Source organism: Triticum aestivum, chromosome 4B, assembly GCF_018294505.1.
Source record: "Triticum aestivum cultivar Chinese Spring chromosome 4B, IWGSC CS RefSeq v2.1, whole genome shotgun sequence".
Classification (NCBI taxonomy): domain Eukaryota; kingdom Viridiplantae; phylum Streptophyta; class Magnoliopsida; order Poales; family Poaceae; genus Triticum; species Triticum aestivum.
In genome coordinates this window covers 403730112-403737610 of record NC_057804.1, presented here as the reverse complement: position 1 = coordinate 403737610, position 7499 = coordinate 403730112, and the positions used below count along the sequence as shown (strand labels likewise).

General features: G+C 48.1%; 1 pseudogene; it reads right to left on the bottom strand.

Moving 5' to 3' along the window:
• Window positions 1-1341: 1341 nt before the first annotated feature.
• LOC123094892 (universal stress protein PHOS32-like) lies at window positions 1342-2636 on the bottom strand (annotated as a pseudogene).
• Between the last annotated feature and the right edge of the window lie 4863 nt (window positions 2637-7499).

Below are 7499 nucleotides of genomic sequence, written 5' to 3'. Positions count from 1 at the left end.
ACACGCAGCTTGACCTCTCGCGCTGGCAGTGGAGCTAGTATCTCATCCTCGATAACTTTGGCGATCAGACGGTGCAGAGCGTCAGTTGCGAGGATGAATAGCAGCGGCGACAGGGGGTCACCCTGCCTGAGCCCGCGGCGATGTCTAACTGAAACTCTTGGTGCCCCATTAACCAAGAAATACGATGATGTGGATGACAGAAGCAAAGCAATCCAGTCTCGCCAGCGTGCACTGAACCCCATCTCGCGAAGAAACTCAAGGATCAACTCCCAAGATACAAAATTGAAGGCCCTTGTAACATCTAACTTGATTAGAAGTGCTGGTTTTCTCTTGTCGTGGAGGGAATAGACGAGGTTTTGGATGTACAGGAAATTATCATTTAGGCACTTTGTCTTCATAAACGCGCTCTGCGCCGGCGAGATGAGCAAGCCAACTTTCTCTGACAGACACATGAAGAACCTTAGCGATCAGTCCTGAAATCCCCCATTGCTTCGGCACCATCCTTTTTTGGCAGCAGCGCGACAAGGGCCGAGTTGATCCCAGCAAAGTTTGCTCCCGACAAACTATGAAATTGATGAAAAACATCCACGATCTCTTCCTTGATTATGTCCCAGTAGCTACAAAAGAAAATACCGTTGAAGCCATTAGCCTCGACGCCTTCTCCGCCGGGGAGGCCAGCACGGCCGCCTTCCGTAAAAGGGTTGTCGAGCCCTCCACCGGCCACCGTGGGCAGCTACAACTCAGGCTCCACTGCCATGTTACTTTTTATGAATGTTGTCTTCTTGCACGCTTCACTGTCGCGTTTAAGGGTTATATGTGTTGAGAGCGTTTCGTGGGCCGCTTGCGCGGACGTGGAGTTTCATGCCGTGTTAAGTAGTGCATTTGGTGGGTCACCCGTGCGGACGTGGAATTTCATACCGTGTAAGTAGTTCGTTGTGGTATGTCTACTTTGGTTTTTGCCCGATTTTTGTAATGGACAACGCTAACGCCCACACGTGTGGTGGAAGACAAATCCGCCCACACGACCTATAACACACAGACTGCGCCACGTCACGGCATGCATGTGAAAATATTTTTGGATTTTCAATTTTTTAAATGTTTTATCTTTTAAATGAAAAATCTGATTGAAGATCCGTTTTCACCATTAAATCTCTCGCGACGAGATCTTCGAAACTAGATCTCATATCAATGTATTTTGATGATTTTTTAGTTAAAAGTTGTCATGTCTATTGCACATGAATTGCCAAGGTATTTACACTGAAGTTGTCATGATATGTTTCAGCTATTTTCTTATACATTTAAAGGTAAATTTTGACATAGTATAAAATAGGGAATTAAGAAATTAGACTTGCCATGAACCATAAACTAAAATTGTCGTGATACATGCACTTAAAATTGTCATGGTTCATAAAAAATAATTTTCATGGTCAAAGTACTTGAGTTGTCATCATCAAAATACTTAAATTGTCATGCTCTACAAACTAAAATTGCCACATGGCAACTTTATTAAGCACTATGACAACTACGTTGTATATTTAATGCCAAGCACACTAGAGTAGTACTAGTAGAAAGAAATTTAATGCCAAACAGCAAATGCAAGTACGGGCATCACTGCTAATCTCCCAAGAACAGTTCGCCCTGTTATTTCGACTTGACGATGAGAACGGGGCAGTTGGCGTTCCTGACGCAGTAATCGCTGACACTCCCGAGGAGAGCCCTGCAAAACCAACGAGAATCCTCGGTCACACGAGCACTAGTTTGACAGAAGCCTGAAGTGGAGTGCACATTAGAATAGCTAAAAGTAATTATCAGTTCAGCAATCCCGCTGGTCTCACTGCAGGCTGGAGTGCAGCGTGTGGCACAGTACAGAAGTCAGAAAGAATTACCTCTTGAGAAAGCCATACGTGGCTCCCCATCACCAGCACGTCGTCTCCGAGCTTGTCCACCATGTCGCAGATGACGCTCCGGGCGTCCCCAACCGCCACCTTCACATCCACCTTCACCTTCACCGCGGCGTTCTCTTTGCTGTGGAGCGCGCAGAGCTTCTGCGCCTTGTCCACCACCGCATCCGCCACCGCCCGGCTGTACCCGTCGATCGCGGCGGTCGCCTCATTGGCAAACAGATAGCCTAGCGGGGCTTACGGTGCAGGCCGGTTAGTTCCCGACGCCGGGATGAGCGTAGGATCGCTTCGTGAAGAGAGAAAACGTACGTACCGGAGGCGTCGAGCACGGAGTAGGTGGGCGGCGTGGGCCGGACGTGGAGCAGGACGCTGGTGTCCGGGGGGGGCAAGCTCGCCGTCGCCGCGCGTGGCGAAGTTGGTGAGGCACCATCGCAGCGCGTGGACGCTCTCGTCGCCCTCGTCCACGGCCACCAGTATCCTTCGGCCCTCGGCTGGATCCATCTCTTCTTCACCCTCGTGTATGCTTTGTGCGTCGATGGGTACACTTTCTTGATGTTGTTTTGTTGGACTGCACGAAGGATTATACGTTGCACGGTGGCCGTGAGGATGGCTCGCCGTTTGGGGGCTCCATTCCGCGGCTCTTTGGTGGAACCGGAGCTGCTGCCCGTGGTTTTCGCCAGGTCGCGTGGCGCCGGGGTTTGCAGCGTGGAAGGCTGACATGCGGGCCTCGCCTTCTTCTGGATAAGGACCAGGGATCTGGATTCTTTGCGTCTAGAGACCAGAGGCTGGACTTGTTTAAAGGTAATAATCGGCGGCACATCGCGCGCTGCCGACACGCCCTCAGTTGCGGCAGGCCGCCACTGTCGACACTCGGTGCCTGGTTTTTGGATGAGATGGGCTGGGCTGGGCTCCGGAGACGCGTGGATGCGTCTGTATGTTCCACGACTTGGTCGGAACGGTGGCTCAAAAGCAATTACTCCCTCCGTTTGTAAATATTTGTATTTTTACGAAACAAAATAAGTGAACCTAAACTCTAAAATATGTCTATATACATCTGTATGTGATAGTCCATTTAAAATCTCTAAAAAGATAAATATTTAGGAACGGAGGGAGTAATTGAGAAGCACTCCTACATAAGGTTACCTAAGGGTCACTTGTGATGGGCTGAGAGTGCGTCATGCTCTAAAGCGCCGCCACATGTCACGCTCTAGGCGCTATCTCTGTTTTTTTTGTTTTACACGCGTTTTCTGCTTTGTAGATAAATTCTTTTGACTTTTTAATTTTTCACCGGTCTTTCTTAGTTTTTCGATAAAAAAATAAAAAAAACGCGAGAGGCACAACTTTTTAGTTTTCCACCGGTTTTTTGCTTCCGCAAGAGGCCGTGTGTCTCGAAAACGGGGAAAACGTGTTTTCATTTCTTTCCTTCCGCGAGAGGCATGGCCATGCCTCTCGGAAGCGGCTTTCGAAAATGAAAAAAATGTGCTCCCGGTGTTGCTTTTTCGTCTGGTTTTTTCGTAATTTTTTTTCCATTCAAACCTATCAACATGTGATCTAGTTTGATCTTGACGAGAGAAATTCAACGATGAAAACGGTTCGAGATTTGGACACATGGTTTAAGAGATAAAATACTTTTAATAAAAAGATGTACGAAAAAAGGGAAAACTCTCAGGTTGCGACTTCACCTATCGCAACCTTAGAAGGTGGAAGTGATTAGGAAGGAGTACTCCTCAATTAGTGTTTCCGACATCTTTCTTATTTGACCAGTCCGTTTTGTTAGGTTTTCATTCTGTTCACCCTTTGCTTTCGGGTTTCGTTCGTTCGTGTTTCGACCGCTAGGTGCAGACTTTGGGGAGTTTCTTTTTGTTTTTCTTCCGGATTTTTATTGTTTATTCATGAGTTTTTTCACCGTTAACTATCTGCAGGTTATCTTTTCTTTTCTCTTCCCTTTCCTCGTTTTTCTTCGGTTTTTCTTTAGTTTATTTCTTTGTTTATATTTTGTACTTTCTATTATGTTTTTATTATTATTTTTCCTTTCTTAGTTTTTATTAGTTTTTTTGGTGTTTTTTGTTTTCCTTTTTTCGTTGTTTCCTCGTGGATTTTCATGGTTTTCTTCCTGATTTTTGTTTCCTTCATTTCTTAGGTGTTTTTTCTTTCATTTATATGGTTTTCACCGCTTTTCTTTGTTTTTCTTCAACACGTGTCTATATTGTTCACATATATTGGTACATTTTAGGTATACATAGATAGTCTCCAACGTATCTATAATTTTGGATTGTTCCATGTTATTATAGTATCAGTCTTAAATGTTTTATATGCAATGTAATATCATTTTTTGGGACTAACCAATTAAATTAGTGCCAAGTGCGAGTTGTTGTTTTCTGCTTGTTTTTGCTTTTCTAGAAAATCAGTACCAAACAAAGTCCAAAAGCCACGAAACTTTTTGACGCATTTTTTCTAGACATAAGATACCCTAAAAGCTTCGGGAGGAGGCCAGAAGGCGAAAGAGTAGGCCACAAGTCACATGGACGAGCCCAGGCGGTAGGCGCGCCCATGTAACTTGTGGTTCACTCGTTCCTCCGTTTGACCTAATTCCAGCTCTATAAATTCTCAAATCGGGAAACCAGCAGAGAGCTGATGCGGCTTGAACTACGTCGTTATTTCTCCAAAGAGGAAGGGATGATGCAGCACAACTACGGTAGGTATTTCCCTCAGTGATGAGACCAAGATTATTGAACCAGTAGGAGAATCACGCAACACCACGTAAACAACTCCTGCACACAAAGAACAAATACTTGCAACCCGACGTAAGAGAGGGGTTGTCAATCCCTCATGGGTAAATGATAGATAAAACTATAGTACATTGGTGAAAGAACATGCGGTGCCCCATGTTTGGTTTTGGTAATTGATAACAATCTCTATGGACTAATGATTGTCTTGAGTTGTATTTGAAGGATTTGTCCATAGGTTTTTCTTGAAGTCCATGTGTTGGTTTCAAGGAGTTTTTGAGTTGACCAAGGTGCTATTAAGGAATTATCCAAAGATTGGTCATCCGAGTGTTGAGCTTATTGCAAGCATGTCTTGAAGAAGAAGGTTGTGTGATCATTCATGTTTACCTTCAAGACATCATCCAAATGAAGAGAGTTGCAAAGATTCAAGGGTGATCAAGACTAAGTCAAGAGTGAATCAAGTTGATCAACTCACAAAGCGTAGAAGATGTACCGAGAGGGATCAAGTGATCCCATGGTATGGTAAGCATTGTCCATTACACTTCTTGTACTAATCCATGGTCTATGTGAGAGTTGTATGTGGGGTTAGGTACGTATCCATGGGCTTGCGTCAAGAGGAAGATATCATACAACCCATGGAAAGGATGACATCAAGTGGTGATCGTCATCAAGATTGCCGTGTGCAAGTTCAAGTGGGGCATCACGAAGAGATCAAGTGCTTTAATCTTGCCATCCATTGTGGTGTCAATGGACTTGTGAAGATGTGCCGAAGAGTGGCTCACCCATAGTGAACTATGGGGGAGCAATCATCTAGTCTTCATCGAGCCAACGCAATCAAGAAAGGTGGTCCAACTTGAGGGAGTCAAGATCGTCTTCATCTAGCTCGAGTGGACCATGTGCAAGGCAAAGGTTTTCCCTTGATAGATTTTCTATTTTACTGGTCTTGTGGTGGTAGTTGGGAAACCGAGTTATAGGATCGTTTGCCGTACTATCAAGGGGGCTCTCAAGTTGGTAGCTTGATCGTATCGTTAGTAAAGAGCTCAAATCATTGCATCCTTGCATCATGTTTCTTGGTTCTTGTTTGGTTATCTTTTTGAGTCTTAGAGCTTATGGTCATTGATGGGGTTATGTACCTAGGGTAGGGTCATGGACCTGATCCAAGTAACTTACCCCAGGACATCCTTAGAAGAGGTCGCCTTCCAGTCGACCAACGAGGATTCACTCGACTGGCCTGAAGGACTCGACCACGAAGACTCACTCGACCACCAGGAGGTCAAGAGGCACTCTACACTGCAACGGCCTGTAATCAAGTAGACTTTATGATAGTAAAGGCACTTTATGTGGGGCGTTACCAGTAACGCCCCAGACTTAACTCACCTTAAACCCTCTCCTGCGTGGGCTGGCTGGGGTCCTGGCGCACTCTATATAAGCCACCCCCCTCCACAGGCAGAGGGGTTCGGCACCTTGTAGCTCATATACACATAATACACTCGACCGCCTCCGGGCTCCGAGACGTAGGGCTGTTACTTCCTCCGAGAAGGGCCTGAACTCGTACATCCTTTGTGCTTACAACCTCTCCATAGCTAGGACCTTGCCTCTCCATACCCACCCCCCACTCTACTGTCAGGCTTAGAACCACGACAGTTGGCGCCCACCGTGGGGCAGGTGTTTTAGCGATTTTGTGGAGAAGTTGCGATTCTTCCGAGTACTTTCATCATGGTGTCTGCTGGAGTTTTGGTCGAGGGTCAAGAGATCCGTCTCGGCACTCTCACCTTCATCGCCGACGACTCCGCATGGCTCCAGGAGGCTCCACTCGACGTAGATGCGCTCCCCGTCCGCGGTGCGACGCATTTTCGCGCATGTGTCCGCGGCGTTCTGCTGCGGCAACCGTCGACCCAGTATCGGTCGGCTCCTCCATCGTCCACCCTCCCGGTCTCCCGCCAGCGCAAGCGCTCAGGCCGGTCGAGGCTTCAGCGATGGGTGAGTCACGCGGTGGCTCGCCAATCGGCCACTACCCAAGTTGCGGCAATCGAGCCCAACGAATCTCTCTACGGCTTGTTCGATCAGTCGACTGGCTCCGTAGAGACTGCATCCGAGTGCGGAAGCAGTGATCCAGCGGCGGAAATCTTGATGGTCGACGGGCCCCACAGCCCTCCTGGCTTCGCCCGTGGTGGTGGAGCAGGTGACGGCGGCGACCCTGCACGAGGCTACGAAGAGTACCAGCCCGAGCCACTCGACTCTCTGCAAAGAGAGGAACTTCGCAGCAGGAACGAGGATCCCCTGCGTATTCCCATCGAAGGAGAAACCCCCGAGGCTCGTGCCTTGGAGGAGGCGCGTCTGGCCAATTTGGCCGAGCGCACTCGACTGGAGAACCTTCAGCGAGCACTCGACGAGCGCGCGCGGCAACGAGTTCCCGACACCAGTCGACGTCAACTCTTCCCGCCGACTCAGGTATATCGAACCCCAATTCAGAATTTAGCAGCTGCGGCCCGTATAGCAGAGTCCATCCAGCCTTCGCAGTCGGAAGCTGGCAGAGGTTTGCTGCAGATCAGGGATCTGCTCCGGGCAGCAGTAGATCAGAATTCAGCCGTGTCTCAGTCGCGCAACAGATTTCACAGTCGATCCGTCACTGTGAATACGGTTCAGTCGGCTCACAGCCCCAGATCGCCTCCGCGGCACGAAGGGCGCGAGAATCGGCGAGATCAATATGGCGACAGATTCGACCGAGATGATAGGCGTCGAGTGCCCTATTCCCCTTCGAGGGGTGGGTCTTACGCTCCTCGGCAGCAAGATGATAGGCGTCAGTACAGTACAGGGCGTAGGGTTCCAGTTGACCCTAGAGAACCAGGCTTCGACGCGCGGTCCATTATCG